Source organism: Meriones unguiculatus, chromosome 7 (genome assembly GCF_030254825.1).
Source record: "Meriones unguiculatus strain TT.TT164.6M chromosome 7, Bangor_MerUng_6.1, whole genome shotgun sequence".
NCBI classification, from domain to species: Eukaryota; Metazoa; Chordata; class Mammalia; order Rodentia; family Muridae; genus Meriones; species Meriones unguiculatus.
The window spans coordinates 55,688,799-55,711,341 of record NC_083355.1 but is presented as its reverse complement, the minus strand read 5'-3'; the positions used below and the strand labels follow the sequence as shown (position 1 = coordinate 55,711,341).

The 22,543-nt window shown below is 40.0% G+C and overlaps 1 protein-coding gene across 2 annotated transcripts in view; it reads left to right on the top strand.

The window, feature by feature from the left end:
• Positions 1–22,543, top strand: part of Prkd1 (protein kinase D1) — a 352,137-nt gene that overhangs the window by 170,505 nt on the left and 159,089 nt on the right. The window lies entirely within an intron of this gene.

Below are 22,543 nucleotides of genomic sequence, written 5' to 3'. Positions count from 1 at the left end.
TTAAAGATGGATTCAGTTTGGTGAGATGTCGGGGAATGGGGCCAGGGCACTAAGGGGGAGGAAGGGAGGAATGTAGGGTAGAGGGGTAAGGAGAAAGTTTGAGGTTTGTAGCTCTGTTTCCTGTGATCATTCAGACACTGGTCACACAGCTGTATGTCATAGTGTCGGATTTTTCTCAAGTGCTTTCTTTTAAGGACACAGAGCATTTAAGAGCAACACATTTGCTCTGTTTAAAACAATTTAGAAACTATTTGTCATTTCTCCATTAATATACCTAGAATTGTGAGTGGCTGTCCTGCTTTTTCTCAGTTTGTCTCTGCAGATCAGCTGCTTCAGACCATTTCCTTTCCTTCCAGACCTGTCTGCTATAACTCTATCTTGGGGTTGAGGGGCTTTAGGCACTCTTTTTTAAGCAGTTGGTCACTCTGTGTTTTTGAGTCTTTCTGTCCCTAGAAAAGCGTGGTCACTATTCTGACCAAGGTTTTCAGTGGTAGCTCGTTTTACAGTTCTAATAATTAAGACTACTCATACATCAAGAAGGGAAGGAGGAAATGTGAAGTAATGAAAGGTTCATCTTCACTGAGAAAGCTGCAGTATTCAACTGATAACCCCTTTGCTGAGGACAATGTTTTAATTCCAGGACTTTATTAAATACCCATCTTTTATCAAAAGTAAACTGGCAAGGCATTTTCATTTCCTAATTGATCTCTGACCCCTCCTACTTAACTAAATGGTGGATTATTCTCTTTCTGGGATTGCTTATTCCTAGCCTCTGATTGGCCTCCTCTGAAAGAAAAAAAAAGCACCATTGTTCCTGATATTTTCCTTTGGCCAGGTCACATTTCAGCAACTGATTATAACGTATATTTATTCTACTCTGGAGTACATTGTCTGGCCAGCCATGAATTTATAGTGAAATGTAACAGTAAATTGTGCTCTATGGTCACAAATGCCAAATGATATACACAGTGGTTTCCAGCATAGGGCAGGTTTAAAGAGCTTAGGACCAAATGCTGGGGTGTTGGCCATATTTTCACAGTGGCCAGTTTTGTTCGTTGCAAACTTGGAGAAAGCTGGGAGTCTCTTGTCTCAGATGTCTGGGTGCACAACCACAGAGCCCAGAGAAACACTGGCCCAATCGTGTAATAATCACCAGCAGAGTCTCCACGCCTTGGAGCCTTTTAAAGCCTATTTAGTTTAATGAGGGTTTTCAGATTTCAAAGCTCATACACCTTCACATAAAAACAGATGATTATGACCAAATTAGGGAATGTGGTTCCAGAGTGTTTTCCCCCAGTGTGTTCTCCTCAAGTTTGTGGCGTCGTTATTCCACTGTTCACCTTCCAGACATCACTTTTAAATACACTTCTGAAAGTCTTATTGTATATAGACTCTATTCAAGCAGAACAGTGTGTCACGTAAAAGAAGAGCCTTTTATAGTCCAAAAGGATTATGCATATATTTTTCCTCTTCATAAAGAACAGAAAAAATATACACAAATAAAAGGGGAAAAACCCTTCAGATTTGTCAACTGTCCTGGGGCCAGGCCATGTCCACGGTGGCTCTCTTCTGAGCTCTGTAACAGGTTCTAGTGCCCAGCAAAGAGAATAAACCTGCGTGGGGAGCCACCATCAGTCTGTCACACACAGCACAGATTACTCTTAGTAAAAACATGAATATTTTTGACACTTTTCATCTTAAGCCTTAAGTCTTTTAATAATACCTTTCATATTTGTGACATATTATTACTGGTATTCTATCTTTCTAAAAGTTCTTTAAGTCACCTTAGGAAAGACAATAGTTAGACGGTGAGCATTGGAGCCCTATGAATCTGTCACTTACTACCCGGTGTCCACAATTTTACAAAGAGGCCCTACCCAGATTGCAGTATTTGAAAGCCAGCAGCGCACCAGACTGGAGTGGAACGTCCACCTGCTTGAACAGGTCTCACACTATGCAGAAAGGGTGATCAGCCCGTCTTTGTCTGCTGGACTCCTCAAGCTCTTTCATCTGATGCTCCCACCAAAGGAGCACAGTGGCGAAACACCCGCTTGGCCTTCCTCTTCGTTCTGTTTCTGTTGCTGTGGGAGCATACCCCAGCAAAAGGCTATGCTACCCAACATTCAGGAATAAAGGGTGGAACTTGCACTTCTGGTCCTTTTGCATCACTGGAGGGGACACCAAGGCTGGAACTTACAGAAGCTCGTCAACACCCAAGGTCAAGAGCAGAGAGAGAGAAATGCATGCACAGGTGGTTATGGCTCACCCTGTGTTTTCTAATATTACACAGCTGAGGACCAAAAGGCAGGGAACGGTGCTGCCCACCACATGCAGTTCTTCCACCTCAGAATAATCCAGAGAGTCCCTGACAGACAGGCCCAAGGCCAGCAGCTCTAGAAAGTCACTCACTGATACACTACTCCCAGCTGAGTTTAGGTTCTATCAAATTGACAATTAAAACTAACCTTTAAAGCCTTGCACAATTTAATTCATGCAATTAGCTGTTTTACAACTCTTTAGCATTCTAGCATTTTCTTACCATAGCCCAAGTGCTAACTGCTTTGTAATTTTTAAATCTACTTTCATGAGTAAAAATCAGTCACCTGTATTTGGGAACCATATAGCAATGGGATATGTGCAATTAATTATGGCATGAAAATTTTAAAATTTTAATGTAAAATTTTGTGTGTAGTGTATGTCTGAGTACAAAAGAGAAAAAGAATACAGAGAGAATGGTTGTCTGCTTCAGGGAGGGAACACACAGAAGGGATGTCAGAAGCCTATGCAAATAAAGAGCTCCAAAAATCACTAATGAGCTAGCTGGCCATTAGATCATATATCTATTTGGTGGAGAATGAAGGTAGAAATCAGTATCTTGGCACAAGATGAATTAAATGCTAAATATAAGGCCCAAATCTTTGAAATTACAGAAAAAGTGAGGAGACATTTCAGGACAGTGAAACAGAAAAGGCCATATTGGGTAAGACCCCAAGCACATGAAGCAAAAGGAAATATGAACAGATTGTATTATCTCAAATCAAAAGGTTGTGTGGGGAAAATGAAACAATCAATAAAGGAAGACATGCAGTCAGTGAGATATATGTTAACTATACCACTCACATAGTTAGTATCCAAAATATATAAAGAAATCAAGTAACTCAAAGGCAAAAGCAAAAAATAAAATAAAATAAAACCTCATAAAAATGAGCAGTAGATATAAACATTTTTCAAAAAGGCTTTTCAATGGCCAATAAATAGCCAATAGGGATACAGGAAAGCACACAACAGCTCTAATATTCAGAACAATGAAAAGCAGAAATACAGCGAATACTTCATAGCAGCCAAGAAATGAAAACAGTGCACATCAGCAGAGGAATGAATAGAAATGGTAGATGTTTCCAAAATGCGTTAGAAGATAGCCATAAAAGGGTCCAATCACGCCATCTGCAACAACTTAGCTAGAACTCGAGATCATTGCCTAAGGTGAAGTACATAGAAAGACTATAAGAGCTCATTTGTATACTCAATCCAAAAACATTAAACTCATAGAAGATGAGAGACTGATGTTTATTACCAGAGTCTGGGGAAAGTTAAGGGAGAGAAAAATGGCCAAGCATTGTTCAATGAGTGCTAAGTCATAGTTAAGAGAAGGCCTGGATCATTGATCACCTCTCCCTGGGGGAGCAGCTTTGCCAGACAGAGGAGGATGACCATAGCCAGCCCTGATGAGGCTAGGGTCAGAGAGAAGGGGAAGAGTTCCTCGCATATTAGGAGACTAGGGAAAGGACATGAGGGGAGAAGGGAGTGGTACAAGGAGGAGACGAGGGAGGGGGGCTTCAGTGGGGATACAAAGTGAATAAATTGAAATAAATAAATAAAAGCCTGCAGTAAATGAAAAATACATACTGAATTGTGTATTTCAAAGAGAAATGATACATGTTTGAGAAGATATCTATACTTACTGTAATCAGAATCTTCCATAATATACATGTGGTAGTTTGAATGAACTATCTCTCATCCTCTTGGGTAATTACTTACTTCTCAGCTGGTATGCCTTTGGGACAGTTTACAAGGTGTGGCCTTGTCAGAAGCATTTTGTCCCTGGGGTGGGGCTGTGAGGTTTTAATGGCCACAGCATTGTTCTTGCTGTGTCTCTCTGCTGCCCTGTTTCTTCACTGTGATGGTGATGTACCATTATCTCTCTAGAAACTTAATTCCAAAGGACCTCCTCCTCCTCCAAGTTTCCTCGGTTATGGTGGTTTCTCACAGCACTAGAAAAGGGATAAATGCAATGTACATGAATAAAAGGCTTATATGGTAGCAACAAATGTAAAAACTTTTATGTGTCAGTTAAAAAAAGTCAAGTAATGAGACAATGAGACAGTGGAACACTTTAAAGTGCTAAAATAATCAATATTTTTTGTGTGTTCTGTACTTTTCTTTTTTAAAATTTATCTTTTTAAAAGTTACAGTGGAATCACTTTGTATTCCCACTGTAGCCCCCTCCCTCATCTACTGGAAATCCCACTCTTCCTCCCACATCTCTTCCCATGCCCCTCCCTAAGTCCACTCCACTGATAGGGGAGGTCCTCTTCCCCTTCCCTCTAACCCTAGCCTATCAGGTCTCATCAGAACTGGCTGCATTGTCCTTTTCTGGGGCTTGCTAAGGCTGCTCCCACATCAGGGGGAGGTGATCAAAGAGCCAGATTCTGAGTTCATATCAGAGATATGTTCACATCACTGTCCCCCTTACTAGGGAACCCACTTGGAGACTGAGCTGCCATGGGCTACATCTGTGCAGGGGTTCTAGGTTATCTCCATACATGGTCCTTGCTTGGAGAGTCAGTCTCAGAAAAGACCCCTGTGCCCAGATATTTTGGATCTGTTGCTTTCCGTATGGAGTTCCTGTCCCCTCCAGGTCTTCCTATCCCCCCCTTCTTTCATAAGTTTCCCTGCACTCTGCCCAAAATTTGGGTATGAGTCTCAGCATCTGCTTTAATACCTTGATGAGTAGAGTCTTTAAAATGCCCTCTCTGGTAGGCTCCTGTCCTATTCCCTGTTTTCTCTCTCTTCCGATGTCTATTCCATTTGCCTTTCTGAGCAAGGATTGATCATCTTACCCAGGCTCCTCCTTGATTACCTTCTTTAGGTGTACATATTTTAGTATGTTTATCCTATATTATATGTATAATATCCACTTATAAGTGAGTATATACCATGTGTATATTTCTGCTTCTGGGGTACTTCACTCAGGATGATCTTTTCCAGTCTCCACCATTTGCCTGCAATTTTCATGATTTCCTTGTTTTTAATTGCTGCGTAGTATTCTATTGGGTAAATGTACCACAATTTCTGTATCCATTCCTCACTTGAAGGACATTTGGATTGTCTTTTTTTTTTTTTTTCCAAATTCTGGCTATTACAAATATAGTTACTATGAACATGGTTGAGCAAATGTTCTTGTTGTATACTTGAGCCTCTTTTGGATATATGCCTAGGAATGCTATAGCTGGATCTTGAGGAAGCACTATTCCTAATTGTCTGAGAAAGCGCCAGATCGATTTCCAAACTGGATATACAACTTTACATTCCCACCAGCAGTGGAGGAGGGTTCCCCTTTCTCCACATCCTCTCCAGCATGTGTTCTCAATTTAGTTTTTGATTTTCACCATTCTGATGGCTGTAAGGTAAAATCTCAGGGTCATTTTGATTTGATGACAAAGGATGTTGAATATTTCTTAAGTGTTTCTTTGCCATTCTGTACTCCTCTATTGAGAGTTCTGTGTTTAGCTTTGTTCCCTATTTTTTAATTGGATTACTTGTTTTTTTGCTGTTTAACTTCTTGAGTTCTTTATATATACTGGATATTAGCCCTCTGTCAGATATAGGGTTGGTGAAGAACCTTTCGCAATCTGCAGGCTGTTGTTTGGTTCTGATGACAATGTCCTATGCTTTTACAGTAGCTTTTCGGTTTCATGAGGTCCCAGTTATTGATTGTTGATCTTAGAGCCTGTGCTGTTGGTGTTCTGTTCAGAAAGTTGTCTCCTATACCAATGAATCAAGGCTTTTCCCCACTTTTTCTTCTAAGAGTTTTAGTGTGTCTGGTTTTATGTTGAGGTCTTTGAATCCACACGGAGTTTAGTTTTGTGCAGGGTGATAAATATCGATCTACTTACATTTTTCTACAGTAGACATCTAATTAGACTAGCACCATTTGTTGAATGCTGTCTTTTTTCCAGTGTATGGTTTACCACAAAATTTAAAAATCTAAATGGAATGGACAATTTTCTTGATGGATTTTATCTACCAAAATTAAATCAAGATCAGGTAAATAGATTAAAATATTCTATATCCCCCATGGAAATAGAAGCAGTCATCGAAAGTCTCCCTTCCAATAAAAGCCCAGGGCAAGATGGTTTCAGTATGGAATTCCACCAAACCTTCAATGAAGCGCTAACTCCAATTCTCTTCAAACTATTCCACAGAATAGAAATAGAAGGAACATTACTAAACTCATTCTATGAAGTTACATTTACCTTGAGACCTAAACCACACAAAGACACAATAAAAAAAAAAGAGAGCTTCATATCTATCTCTCTTATGAACATTGATGCAAAAATCATCAAGAGGGACAAGATGGCCGCACCAGGAGAACACTGCGTCTGAAGATCAGGACAACATTTTCTGTACAGCGACCAAGAGACTGAACTCTGGGTCCTAAAATAACAGTGAATGTGTTTCCCAGGTGAGAGAGAACCCACCACGGCGTGGGAACCAGTCGGGTCCACTCTCAGGCCACCCAACAAGAACCTGGAGGAGATCCTGGGTCTCGAAGGCAATAGGTCCCGGGGCAGAGCCACACACCTGCATGTCCCGATCACCTTCCCCGGCTGAACAGTGGGCACAAAAACACCAGAGAGTAGAAGTCCCAGTTTTGAGAAAAATCCACAGGGAAGGACGGCAGTGGGACTGGCCAAGGATCACCCAGTCTTTACCTGGAAAAAGTCTCGCAGACCGGTGGGCACCCACCACCATCACTGAAATGGGCTCCAGGTACCAGCCTGAGAGTGGCTATGCACCCATCTCTCTGGCATAGACGGAGCTGTGTGCCCCAGGGCAACAGAGACTGGGAATTCCTGTCCGGAGAGGGCCCCACATGGAAGGAAGGAAATAGTGTTGACTTGGACCACTCAGGCTTTGCCTGGGGAAAGTCTCTCTCAGACCAGACCAGCGGGTATAAGCCGCCATCACTGAACTGGGCCTAAGCCAGGAGCACAGAGAGTTGTTGGGCACCCAGCTCTCGGGCACAGACAGAACTGTGCGCCCCAGGGCAAAAGAGACTGGGAGTCCCTGTTGGGAGTAAACCACACAGGGAAGGAAGGAAACGAAACGGGAACCCAAATTAGGTCATCCAGTATATCCCTGGGAAAGTTCTCTCAGACTAGCAGGTAGACGCGCATGCCGCTAGCCAAGAGACCTGCTTTGTACCAACTATTCCTCACAGACAGAACTGTGCACCCCAGGACACAAGAGACTTGGAGTCACTGTCAGGAGAAATCCTCACAGGGAACGAAGCAAAGGGGGAGGACTTAGGCCAACCAGGATGTCCCTGGAAAAGGCTCCGCAGACTGGCCCAACCCAGGGACCTGCTGTGCACCAGATAGCCTGCTGTTACCAAGAAAGCAGTACTCACCTGATTACCGCTTGGGTACTGGGGCACAGAGACCCAACCTCAGACCTACAAAAGCCCGGGACCACCTAGATCAACTTCCAGATACTGCTCCAAGGGGCCATAAGTTATCCCTAACAAAACCAACCAAACCATGGGACACCCAGGTTACAACAGCAGCTCACTACATTTATAGCAAGAAACCCAGAAGCAGAGCAGCTGTCTTCAGGACTTCTCCGGGTGAGAGTAGAGCCCTCTCGACTAACAAGGACCACAGTTACCACCCAGGTCTCTATGCCTAAGGTGAGCTGTGGCAACTCCTGAAAAACACCGGCCATCCAGTGACTATACCCAAAAGGCTGAGAAGGCTTCCTTCAGGAAAAACCATCTTCCTGCCAAAGGGATTCTCTCCACTACAAGAGTCCAGGAACAACCAGAAACTAACTTCAAACAACTAAGATAGCCCAATGGGTAGAGGCCATCATAAAAGCTAAACCAACAAAAGACAGATCAATATGGCATCTCCAAAATCCAGTTATACAGGAGCAAGTAGCCATGGACACCCCAGAATAAATGAAATTCAAGAAGATAACCTAACATCTATGCTCATGAAGAGGATGACAGAGGAAACAAATAAAATGAGTAAAGACCTAGAGGAAGATAAACTCAAACAGATTATGGCCATCTGTAAAGAAATAGAGGAAAATAAAAACATGCAGGTTATGGCCATCCGTAAAGAAATAGAGGAAGATTAAAAACAAACAGATTATGGCCATCTGTAAAGAAATGGAAGAAGATAAAGAAAAACAGATTATGGCCATCCATGAAGAAATACAGGAAGTTGCAGCCAAACAGTTTGTGGCCTTTAGAGAGGAAATACTTGAATCACTGAAAGAAATAAAAGAAACAGAGGATTGTTCAAACAAACAGCTGAAGGAATTGAAGGAAAAACATAAAAATACAATCAGAGAGGTGAAGGAAATCAACAAAATGGCTCAAGACCTGAAGACAGAATTGGAAAAATTAAAGAAAACACAAATGGAGGAAATTGTGGAGAGAAAGAACTTAGGAAAGAAAACAGGAACTACAGAGGTAAGCATAGCCAATAGACTACAAGAGATGGAAGAAAGAATCTCAGGTGTGGAAGATACAATGGAAGAAATTGATGTGTCTGTCAAAGAAAATGTTAAAACTAAAAATTTCTTGACACAGACCTTCCAGGACAACATAAAAAGACAAAACCTAAGGATAATAGGAATAGGAATAGAGGAAAAAAGAAGATTCACTCCTCCACGGGACAGAAAATATTTTTCAACAAAATAATTGAAGAAAATTTCCCCAACTTAAAGGAGAAGCCCATAAGAATACAAGAAGCCTACAGAACATCCAATAAATTAGACCAGAAAAGAAAATCCTCCCGCCACATAATAATCAAAACTGTAAGTATACAGAACAAAGAAAAGATACTAAAGACTGCAATGGAAAAAGGCCAAGTAACATATACTGGCAAACACATCAGAATCATACCTGACTTTTCAAAAGAGACTATGAAAGCCAGAAGGGCCTGGATGGATAGCATGCAGACCCTAAGAGAACACAGATGTCAGCTCAGGCTACTATACCCAGCAAAACTCTCAGTCATCATAGACGGAGAAAACGAGATATTCAATGACAAAAACAAATTTCAACAATACCCACACACAAATCCAGTATTACAGAAGACACTAGAAGGGAAAATACAACGCAAGAAAACTAGCTACTTTCAAGGAAACAGGAAATAATTAACTACAGTAAAACAATAAATAACCAAGCACACAAACTTACTACCACAGCCAACATCAAAATCAAAGGATCTAACAGCCACTAGTCATTAATCTCTCTCAACATCAGTGGACTCAATTCTCCAAGAAAAAGACACAGACTGACAGAATGGATGCATAAACAAGACCCAGCAATTTGTTGCATACAAGAAACACACCTAAGTCACAAAGATAGACATTACCTGAATGTAAGGGGATGGAAGACAGCTTTCCAAGCAAATGGACCCAAGAAGCAAGCAGGAGTAGCCATTCTAATATCTGATAAAATAGGCTTTTAACCAAAATTAATCAAAAGTGATGTAGAAGGACACTTCATACTCATCAAGGGAATATTCCACCAGGAAGACATCACAATCCTGAACATCTATGCCCCAAATACAAAGGCACCCACCTTTGTAAAAGAAATTGATAAAACTTAAACCATGCATAGATCCCCACACATTAATAGTGGGGGAATTCAACACTCCACTCTCAACAAAAGATAGGTGAACAGAACACAAATTAAACAAAGAAACAATGTCTTTAACAGAGGTCATGTTAAATGACTTATGTTCATTTAACAGAACCTTACACCCAAACACAAAAGAATTTACCTTCTTCTCAGCACCTCACGGAACCTTCTCCAAAATAGAACATATCATGGGTCACAAAGTGAGCCTCAGCAGATACAAGAAGATTGAAATAATCCCTTATATCCTATCTGATCACCATGGAATAAAGCTAGACCTCAACAACAGAAATAGCAAAAAGTCTACACACTCATGGAAATTGAACAAATTGCTACTAAATGACAGCTGGATCAGGAAATAAATAAGGAAAGAAATTAAAGTCTTCCTAGAATTCAATGAAAATGAAGGCACAACATACCCAAACTTGTGGGACACAATGAAAGCAGTGCTAAGAGGAAAGTTCATAGCACTACCTGCCTTTAAGAAGAAATTCGAGACAGCTCATTCAAGCTTCTTAATGGCTCACCTGAAAACCCTAGAAAAAGAAGAAGTAGACACACCAAAAAGGAGTAGATGGCTAGAAATAATCAAACTCAGGGCTGAAATCAATCAATTAGAAACAAATAAAACAATTCAAAGAATCAATGAAACCAAGAGCTGGTTCTTCGAGAAAATTAACAAGATCGACAAACCCTTAGCCAAGCTAACTAAAAGGCAGAGAGACACCATCCAAATCAACAAAATCAGAAATAAATAGGGGGACATAAAGACAGACACTGAGGAAATGCAAACAATCATTAGTACTTACTTCAAAAGTCTATATGCCACAAAATTTGAAAATCTAAATGAAATGGACAATTTTCTTGATTGATTCGACTTACCAAAGCTGTAACAGGACCAGGTAAATCAATTAAATAGTCCTATATCCCCCAAGAAAATAGAAGTGGTCATTGAAAATCTTCCATACAAAAAGCCCAAGATCAGATGGCTTCAGCACAGAATTCTACCAGACCTTCAAAGAAGGGCTAACTCCAATTTTCTTCAAACTATTTCACAAAATAGAAACAAAAGGAACATCACCAAACTCATTCTATAGTCATAGTCACCTTGGTACCTAAACCTCACAAAGACCCAACAAAGAAAAAGAATTTCAGGCCAATCTCCCTCATGAACATTGATGCAAAAATACTCAAGAAATACTTGCAAACCGAATACAAGATCACATCAAAGATATCATCTACTATGACCAAGTAGGCTTCATCCCAAGTATGCAGGGGAGGTTCAATACACAGAAATCCATCAACGTGATCCACCATATTAACAAACTGAAAGAAAAAAACCATATGATAATCTCCTTAGATGCTGAAAAATTATTTGACAAAATCCACCATCCATTCATGTTTAAAGTATTGGAGAGATCAGGAATACAAGGCACATATCTAAACATAGTAAAGGCAATATACAGCAAGCCTACAGCCAACATCAAACTATACGGAGAGAAACTTAAACCAATCCCACTGAAATCAGGGACAAGGCAAGGCTGCCCACTCTCTCCATATCTCTTCAACATAGTTCTGGAAGTCCTTGCTAGAGCAATAAGACAGTTGAAGGAGATCAAGGGGATATAAATTGGAAAGGAAGAAGTCAAATTATCACTATTTGTAGATGATATAATAGTATACCTGAGTGACCCCAAAAATTCTACCAGGGAACTCCTACAGCTGATAAACACCTTCGGCAAAGTGGCTGGATACAAAAGTAACTAAAAAAAAAAATCAGTAGCCCTCCTGTACACCAAAGACAAAAGGGCTGAGAACGAAATTAGAGAAACAACACCCTTCACAATAGCCACAAAGGACATAAAGTACCTTGGTGTGATCCTAACCAAGCAAGTCAAAGACTTGTATGAAAAAAATTTCAAGTCTCTGAAGAAAGAAATAGAAGAAGACATCAAAAGATGGAAAAATCTCCCATGCTCATGGCTTGGTAGGATTAACATAGTAAAAAATGGCCATCTTACCAAAAGCAATCTACAGATTCAATGCAATTCCCATTAAATTACCAATAGAATTCTTTACAGACATTGAAAGAAAAATTATTAATTTCATATGGAATAACAAGAAACCCAGAATTACTAAAACAATCCTCTACAATAAAAGATCTTCTGGAGGTATCTCCATCCCTGATCTTAAGCTGTACTATAGAGCAACAGTAATAAAAATTGCATGGTACTGGCATAGAAACAAAATGTTGGATCAATGGAACCAAACAGAAGACCCAGAAATTAACCCACACACTTATGGACACCTGGTCTTTGACAAAGATGCCAAAAACATTCAATGGAAAAACAATAGCATCTTCAACAAATGGTGTTGGTCTAACTGGATGTCCACATGTAGGAAAATGCAAATAGGTCCATACTTATCACCCTGCACAAAACTAAACTCTATGTGGATCAAAGACCTCAACATAAAACCAGACACATTAAATTGGTTAGAAGAAAAAGTGGGGAAGACCCTAGAACTCATTGGTATAGGAGACAACTTCCTGAACAGAATACCAATAGCACAGGCTCTAAGAGAATCAATCAATAAATGGGACCTCATGAAACTGAAAATCTTCTTTAAAGCAAAGGACACCATCATCAAAACAAAATGACTGCGGTCAGATTTGGAAAGAATGTTCACTAACCCTTTTTCTGACAGAGGGCTAATATTCAGTAGATACAAAGAACTAAAGAAGCTGAAAAGCAGCAAACCAAGTAATCCAATTAAAAAATGGGGAACAGATCTAAACAGAGAATTCTCAATAGAAGAATATAGAATGGCAGAGAAACACTTAAAGAAATGCTCAACATCATTAGCCACCAGGGAAATGCAAATTAAAACAACCCTGAGATTTCACCTTATACCCATCAGAATGGCCAAGATGAAAACCTCCTGTGACAACACATGCTGGAGAGGCTGTGGAGAAAGGGGAACCATCCTCCACTGCTGGTGGGAATGTAAACTTGTACAACCACTCTGGAAAAAATTGGTGCTTTCTCAGACAACTAGGAATAGCGCTTCCTCAAGATCCAGCCATACTACTCCTAGGCATATATCCAAAAGAGGCTCAAGTACACAATAAGGACATTTACTCAACCATGTTAGTAGCAGCTTTGTTTGTAATAGCCAGAAGCTGGAAACAGCCCAGATGCCCCTCAACTGAAGAATGGATGCAGAAATTGTGGTACATCTACACAAAGGAATATTACTCTGCAATGAAAAATAAGGAAATCATGAAATTTGCAGGTAAATGGTGATACCTGGAAAGGAACATCCTGAGTGAGCTGTCCCAGAAGCAGCAAGACACACATGGTATATACTCACTCATATAGACATGTAATATAGGATAAACCTACTAAAATCTGTACATCTAAAGAAACTAATCAAGAGAGAGGACCCTGAGTAAAATGCTCAATCCCCATCCCAAAAGGTAAAGAGGAAGGACTTCAGAAGAAGAAGAAAACAGGAAACAAGCTAGAAACCTGCCATGGAGGGCCTCTGAAAGGCTCTGCCCTGCAGACTTTCAAAGCAGATGCTGAGACTTATGGCCAACCCCTTGGGCAGTGTGCATGGAATCTTATGTGAGAAGTGGGAAATAGTAAGATCTGGAGAGGACAGGAACTCCAAAAGGAGAGTAACAGAACCAGAAATTTGAACACAGGGTTCTTCCCACAGACTCATACTCCAACCAAGTACCGTGCATGAGGATAACCTAGAACCCCTGCACAGATGTAGCCCATGGCAGTTTAGTGTCCAAGTGGGTTCCATAGTAATGGGAAGAGAGACTGCCTCTGATATAATCTGATTGGCCTGCTCTTTGATCACCTCTCCCTGAGGGTAGAGCAGCCTTACCAGGCCATAGAAGTTGACAATGCAGCCACTCCTGGTGAGATCTTATATACTAAGATCATAAGGAAGGAGAGGAGGACTTCCCCTCTCAGTGGACTTGGGGAGGGGCATTGGTGAAGAATGGGGTGGGAGAGTGGAATCAGAGGGGAGGAGGGAGGGGCTTATGGGAGGAAACAAAGTGAATAAAGTGTAATTAGTAAAAAAATCATCTACATTTAACTCTACAATCAATATAGTTTTTTAAAGTTCACCAAGGTTATAAGAAATAAAATCAGTTGAAAATTTCAGTCTTCATAAAGATATAAGGATTAATAATAACAAAAATGATAACCTAACAGAAAGTTATCCTTCATTTTAAAGAGAAATACTTTAAACAAAAAGATTGAAATTATACCTTGGCATTTATAATATACATTTATAATATAAATTATACCTTGGCATTTATAATATAATTATAATATATAATACTTGGCATTATAATATACTTGGCATTTATAATACTTAGGTATTAAAAAAATGGCAAAACAGCATGAAGGAGGAGTGACCATCAAGCCTACAGTGTGTGACCCTCGGTGGATATTAAGTGTGCTCATATAACTATACATGACAATGTGCCTGCTGGGTACATCAGGAAGCTAAATGTAAAAGACTCTCAAAGAGCACAAAAAAAAAAAGTCAGAAAAGTGGCATGCAACAAAATAGCATGCCTGTGTGGGTTGCCTCTTCAGTTTTTAGCAAATGAGACTTTAAAAGATCAGTTTTATTCTGGGCTGTAGAACACCCTAGAAAATCTTAAAAGTTACCCATCATATGATTTGGACCATAAGAGAAACAATTAGGAATAATGAACATGAAGACAGGAAATTCCTGAGTATTTAGAAATTTACAAGTATCTTCTGAAAAACTGTTAAATTGATGATCAATTAAAGACATATAATATGTACAAAGTATATTTTAACATTTAAATTAATAAATATAAATTTATATTTTACCATACATTATATGATTATTTTTAATTATTTACAAGTATATGATAGTCATTATGGATAGCTCAACTGAGCATTTTAATACTCATTTCTCTAAGAAGTTATTTTTCACTAAAAGCACTAACTGTTCACGGGAGCTTACAGATAACTAAAAACAGTAATTTTTATAGCTCTGTGTTCATTTTCTGTCTCCTTTGTCTTACGCTCTGGGTCAAAGTGCTGTTTAAATCTCCATAGAGTCAGTCATTTAAGAAACTCTCTCTAAAGCTGAACTCTTCCCACCTCAGTGTTGACACACCAAGATGAGAGTGGTTTTCATTTCCAACAGATTGTCCACTTCCAGCCTCGACAGGGTACTGTTTCAGGCTCCTGGAGGGGTGTCCCGAGGTCTTTGGAGATTACTAAACATATGTTAGGAAGAGTGCAGCCTTATGGGCAGATGGCCCTGTGTTGAGACTGCCCCCTAAGGAGAAGCAGGCCTTTCAAAGGAACCAAATTTTCCCCATTCTCAGATCAGAGGTCTGTGAAATAAACATCCTGTGAAATAAACAGCTTGTTCCCTGATTGCTGCCTGGAGCAGCAGCAATTTCCTCAGCATCAAAGTAGGTTGCACCTGGAACAGTGGCAATTTCCTTGACCAGAACTGCTGCAATGACCAACAAGTCCACAGGGCACAAGCATCTCTCACTCCCTGTCCTCTGTCTTCATAATGAGGACAGCCTTGGATGTAGTAGCTCCAACCCTAAAGACAGAGCTGAAATTTTCATCTCCTATTGCTTTATGGTGTGATCAGATGGAATCAAATTCCTATCCCAGTTTTCATCATTTGGTCTTGCATTTGTTCTGGTCCCTGGTATTTTGGACCGAAGAGTTGGGTATCTGATATAATAATAACACCTTTTAATAGCACCTCTCATGTGTATCTTTTTTTAATTTTTTTAATGTAGCAAGAACACTATCTAATTGGTCATTTGACAAGACACCAATATATTATTAGCTCTCTTCACTGAATAATACAATGTATGTTCTGAGCTCTTTCATTGATGTAACTGAAAGTTTGTGATCTTTGGCCAAGCTCAGTCCAATCCCCACCTCATCTTCAATTCCCTTGGTATCCGCCATTTTATTCTCTGCTACCATGGGTTCAACTTTGATAGCATTCATGCATCAGTTTGATTCTTTTATCTTTCTGTCTCTGCCTCTCGCTCATTCCACTGAACATAATTTCTCCTAGGCTCATTCATTTTACTGTAAGTTACAAGATACTCTTTTTATATGATGTCTGAAATATTTGCCACAGAGTAGCATTTGTAGTCGCTTACCTGTTAAAGAATATTTGTTTTATTCTTCATCATGACTGTTATAAACTGTACAAAAATTTGCACATGTGAATTGAACAAGCAACTACACATGTTCCTGATGTCAATTTCTCTGAATGTGTGTTCTCCTTTTTGTTTCCCTTCTGCTGTCTCTGGAAGCTTCATTCATCAGAGCTTCAGAAAACAATGTAAAAAGAAATCATCAGATGTATCACAAAGTGTAAGAAAAATACCTGTAGAAAACATATAATGAAAACATCTAAAAAATAAATAAAAGTTTAAAACTGTAAAGAAGATAAAAGATGTAAAGAAGGATGAAGGAATTAATGAAACATTCTCTCTCTGTAAGAAGTAATGATCATGTGTGAACACCAAGTACATGGAAAGATCGTTATTCATGCAAATTAAAGCTAAGACATGTGAACATTCCCTTTTAGAATGTGTACAGTGACAAGATGTGAGATGGCTTTTTAAGGACACATGGCAGCTGGAATCCTCATTCATTACTAAAGAATTGCCAAGGGACCATCACCTTGGACATGAAAACAGCTTCCACTAAATTTGGCTAGATAACCACCGTGCACATCAGAAATAGAAACATATGTTCCCCATAAACTTCTGTGAACATTGGTGCTGGCGTTATTGTGATCATAAAACCCAGAACTGACTAACTGAAATGTTTCCTAGTTCTAGCATGAATGTGCACATCCAGTGCTGTGACCCGTTCAGGAGAGTATGGAGGAGATGCTCAATAACCACAACACCAGGAAGTCTCAGAATGACTGTGCTAGATCAAAAGACCACGCTCCTTTTTCTTTTCTTTTTCTTTTTTGTGTTTTAATTTATTTGCGTCGATTAGCTTTTTTTTTGTTTGTTTTGTTTTGTATTGTTTTGTTTGTCATTTTGACACAAGCTAGCATTGTCTAGGAAGAGGAACCCCAGCTGAGAAACTGCCTTCATCATATTACCTGTAGACAATTCTTTATGGTGTTTCTGTTATAACGGTTGTTATACCCAGTTCACGAGCCCCCAAAAGATCTCCAGGAATTGACTCCATTGCAAAACACATGAGGGTCTCTTTATTGAAAATTACAAGCTGCAGCTCGGGCCTACACAGCTCCACCACCGAATTGGCGGGAGCTGAGCGCCCCCGCGCCCAGGTTAGTGGGGTGATTTATAGATTCTGGTCCATCCCAGCATGCCCAAGGCAGGGGCAATTCCTGCCTGGCAAGCATCTATTGGTCAAGGTGCTACATTTTGAATCGATTGGCTATAGGAAGGTTCCCAGACTATTAATGACCAGGTGTCCCTCCCTAGGGGGAGGGTCCAGTTTCCTAGCAACTGTATTTCTAGTGTTTCTAGTGGGCGGGGAAAGAATGCAGCGAGGTAGCTCTCCCCTCAGGGAACTTACTACTATACCGCGCCTACTCTACATAGTGTTAACAATCGCTGCTTATCCTTTGGTCTCTCATGGTGGGTGTGGGAGGGTCAGCGGCACCTGGGGTAGTGCCTCCATGGGCAAGTTGGACTGTGTCAGCATGCTGAGCAAGACAAGGGGAGTTAGAAAGCCAGGAAGTCGTTCCTCCTTGCCTTCTGCTTCAATTTCTGCCCTCAGCTTCCTGCCTTGGCTTCCCCTAGTGGTGGACTGTGACCCATAAGCCAAATAATCAGAATCCTCCCCAGGTTGCTTTGGGTCATGATGCTTATCACAGCAATAGAAACCTAACTGGGACAGAAACTGGTACCAGGTGCATGGGCTGTTGTTGACAGACAAGACCACGGTCTTTGGAGGACTGTGGAATGAGTTTGGACCTTTGACCTGTAAAACTCATTGGGTGCTCAAAGCTGAATGAGCTGTTATAAGCACTTGAAAATAGGACTGCTGGAAGAGATGCAGACAGACCCCCAGGGTCTGGCTCGTGACATTTCAAAGGGAAGCAAAGAATATCAGGGCTATAGGATCAGCTATGATGAGTAAAAGGCCAGCACCAATAAAGCAAAATAATCTTTGCTTTAATGGGATAGTTGATACTGGTTAGCTGAGGCAGACAAATCAGCTGTAGTTAAGAAGAGGAGAGCATCATCAAGGCAAAATTTTCCAAGTTATTGCTATAGGGTCAGCACACACAAGCTGTGGTCTGGGTTGGTCAAGGCTAGTCCTCATGCTGGCAAGTAAACTAAGTAATGTATCATAGCTGCCCAGTGGTACTGCTTTTGAAGGTATGAATGAGTCATGGAGAATAACTGAAGTTTGGTGCTGTATGGCAGGGCTGGGGTCCCTGAAGCAGAACCAGAAGAGGCCGTTGGTGAAGGTGCAGCCTCAGTTGCATTGGAAACCCCAGCATATTGCACATTCTGTGAGACAAGGACAGTAGCAGCTGTGTAGTGGAGCCTTCCTGAGACTATGAGAGGGAGCCGTGTGCTCTGTGGATAGCAGATCCAGAGAAGTGGAGCCCAAAAGCTCTTTGGAGCCTCAAAGATTGTGAGTTTCAGATACTGAACACTGGGCGGCTTACACTGTTGGAATTCTGATTTTACTTTAATTGTAACTGTGCCCTGGTTCATCCCTTTTACAATAGAAAGTATGCTACTTACTTCAATTTTACAAGAATCCACTATTAAGAGCTTTGTGAAGGACACTAAATTTTAAAGTGTTTGAACTTTTTTTTTTATTCTTTAGGTATGTTTAATTTTTTTACAGGAAAATAAATATAATTATATTTTCCTCCAAGTGATTTTTTTTTACACTTTATTCACTTTGTATTCCCCCTGTGGTTCTCTCCCTCCTCCCTTCCCAATCCCTCCCTTCCTCCGCCCTCTGCATGCATGCCCCTCCCCAAATCCACTGATAGAGGAGGACTTCTTTTCCTTCCTTCTGATCCTAGTCAATTAGGTCTCATCAGGAGTGGCTGCATTGTCTTCTTCTGTGGCCTGGTAATGCTGCTTCCCCCTCAGGGGGAGGTAATTAAAGAACAGGCCAATCAGTTCATGTCAGAGACAGTCCCTGTTCCTATTACAATGGGACCTACTTGGATACTGAACTGCCATGGGCTACATCTGTGCAGGGGTCTTAGGTTATCTCCATGCATGGTACTTGGTTAGAATATCAGTCTCAGGAAAGACCCCTGTGCTCAGATTTTCTTGGTTCTGTTGCTCTCCTTGTGGAGTTCCTGTCCTCTCCAGATCTTACTGTTTCCCACTTCTTTCCTAAGATTCCCTGCACTCTGCCCAAAGGTTGCCCATAAGTCTCAGCATCTACATTGATAGTCTGCAGGGCAGAGCTTTTCAGAGGTCCTCTGTGTCAGGCTCCTGTTTGAACTTTTAAAGACTGTGCCTTTTGAAGTTATATTATATTTTATATTGTGATCTTTATATGAACATGACATCTTAGGGACAAAAGAAAAGAATGGTTTTAGTTGAATAGTAATGTGTCTGTGTGTCAGTTTAACAAGGGGTCATTTGTGCTTGCTAATTTCTTTTAGGGGGATCAGCTTGACAAGATCTGGTGTTGGGTGGGAAGCGGAACCTCAGTGGACAAATGTCTTTATCAGATCGCTGCCTGTAGGCAAATCCATAGGGCATTTTCTTAATTAATGAATGATATGGAAGGTCCCAGTTCACAGGGGGTAATACTGCCTCTGGGCAGATGGTCCTGGATTTTATATGTAGATCAGATAAACAAGCAAATCAGTTAAGCCACATTCCTCCAGCAGTTCAGTTCCTGCCCTGAAATTCCTAGTGATGGACTGTAACCTGTAAGCAAGCAAACACAAACAAGCAAACACCCTTTGCTCCCCAAGTTGCTTTTGGTCATGATATTTATCACAGCAATAGAAACCTATCTAGAACATTTGCCTTACTTTTAGTTTTTTGCTTTTATGTGATTGTTTTTTGGTTTTTTTTTTTTTGCCTTCATTTTTTTTTCAATTTTTTATTTAATAGTATAATAAATTTACATATGTCCTTAAATACATTTCTCCCTACCCTTTCTCTCTCTAACTTCTCTTCTATTGCTATTAACCCTGTCTTCCCTTTCAGTCCATGTCCCAGATTCATGACTTTTGTGAGGTATTTTTTTTGTGACTCTTTTATTTTAATTGAAAATTTATGTATCATGGCCCCAGTTATCTTGACCTCCTTGAAAGGTCAAATTACGGAGATAAAGGGAAGTATCTAAGGGCTGGCAGACGAGATTGTCAGTATAATGGTTGACTATGCATGGGGAGATTACAGGATGGTTGTGGCTATGGTTTCAGTAAGTATCTGTCTTTCTTGTTTAACCATCTCTATTCATTTACCTGTCTATCTGTCTAGGAGTCTAGCAGTCTATCTATTCATCGTCTGTGTATCTATCTGTTAAACATCTGTCTTCTGTAAATCTATAGATACATATAGTATGTGGAGAAGCTTTGGCTCAAGCTATATATATATATGTATATATATATATATACATATATATATATATGAATGGACAATTATGAGGGATCCATTACATGTATACTTATTTGTATATGCATTGACATATTTGTATATGTATTCTATATTGTTTATATTATACATACATAATACTTTTAGAATTATTTTGTAAATGTTTGAATTTTATTCTATGTTTCTTATACTGTTAATATTTATGGCATAGTAAATATTAAATATGTAGAGATAAACTTAGTATATATATATATTAATTATAATATTGTTCGGAACAATTAAAGTGGACATAATGTATAGAGCCATATTTGGCCCTTAATAGTAAGTCCATATATGGAAAATGTATTTCTTCATATATAAGTCTATGTAGAATGAATGAAAAATCATACAGTTTTTGTTTAAGTGTAGAAATTGATGAGGTGATTTTCAAATTCACATGGATTATTAGTAATATAATTTAATACAATATCTAATTTTCAAAATTACCTTGCCAGGGAAGGAATTTGAAGGAGGGGTTACCATACCTAATTTCTAGGCTTAGTAAAGAGCTATAATAATTATTAATCCGAGTGACACTGGTATAAGATGCACATCTACGCCCACACACACTCCTCGTGAGAACCAGCAATACAACTCCTAGGTGTTTACCCACATGAAATGAGAGCATATGCCACTAAAACACTTGTACATAAATGTTTGTAAACTTTTTATTTGTAACAGCCACAAATTGGGGAAAAAACAGATGTCCCTTTGTGAGTGAATGGACAATTATGCTAGATCCATGTAATGAAATACAAATACACAATATCCATGCAGAGTATATAAATGGATCCCAGTAACAAAACTAGTGAAGGAAGCCATAAGGCAAACAATACCTAGAGCCTACTGTGTAGTTTCCTATCCGTGAGACAGCGACCTGAGCTTGTGTGAGGGGACAGAGGAGGAGAGAGAGGCAGGCAGAGGACAGGGCAGGCCTCAGGGGCCGGTGGCTTGATTGTGATTTTGTTTGTGTGGATATTGATGTTAATTAAAACAGATGTATGGGCTTATGTACATTTCAGGTAGTATCTGCTATTCTTCAAGGATGTGGATCGTTGTTAGAGTAATTGTCCATTGTTTTTAAGACTGAGGAAAGTGGTATTTCTGTTTTTTCTTTGTTCTCTAATGATATGATGATATTATTGAAGACATTTTTTAAAAAGTGAACTACTTTTTCTCTTTTAATTAGCACAGTAGAAGTGGTGACATCATTTCAGCTGCTGTGTTTATTTTAGGAACCTCTAAGAGACATGCAGAAGTGGTTTTAAGCCTTGTCATCAACATAGACTTCTACAAGCCCAGAATGTTCTGAATATATTTATTTTTAATTTATACAAAAAAGCTCACATGAATGAAGCCTCTAATTTTATGAATAAGAAAAAGAGGGATTCATAATGCCCTGTGCTTTTTCTCAGAACATGTTAGGTCCTGGACATTTATTACGGTAGAAAACCTGGGCTGCCCTGGACTCAGTGTGTGACAGAGACTAGCCTGCAAGCTACAACTCTTCACTCTTCCTTGCTCTGGTTCCCGAGGGACGGGACTCCAGGCAAGGGCCTCTGCTGTTGAGTCACATATACTGAAATGGGTGTGAGATCCAACACCAGTTCCAGTATCTGAGAGAGCCTTCTTCCCTGCCTTGTGGTTGTCCCCTCTAGATGACAGAGCTTGACCCTGGAAAGGTAAGAGCAATCAGTAATCCCATGAGAGGGCCATGTGTCTGCAGAACTCTTCACTTCCCAAAGTTCAGGTTGTATCAGTAGCTCCTGTGTTTTAGTGAGAATCCTTCTGGAAGGGTCAGATACCTTTTGGTAGTGCTCATATGATCTTGGACTTACAGTATGAGGGAAAGGAAGGAGCATAGTGAGGAGAGCCAAAAGAGCGGTGCTTTGTCTAGCCTGGATCTGTCTTGAGTCGGAGGATCTAGGTCCCACTTC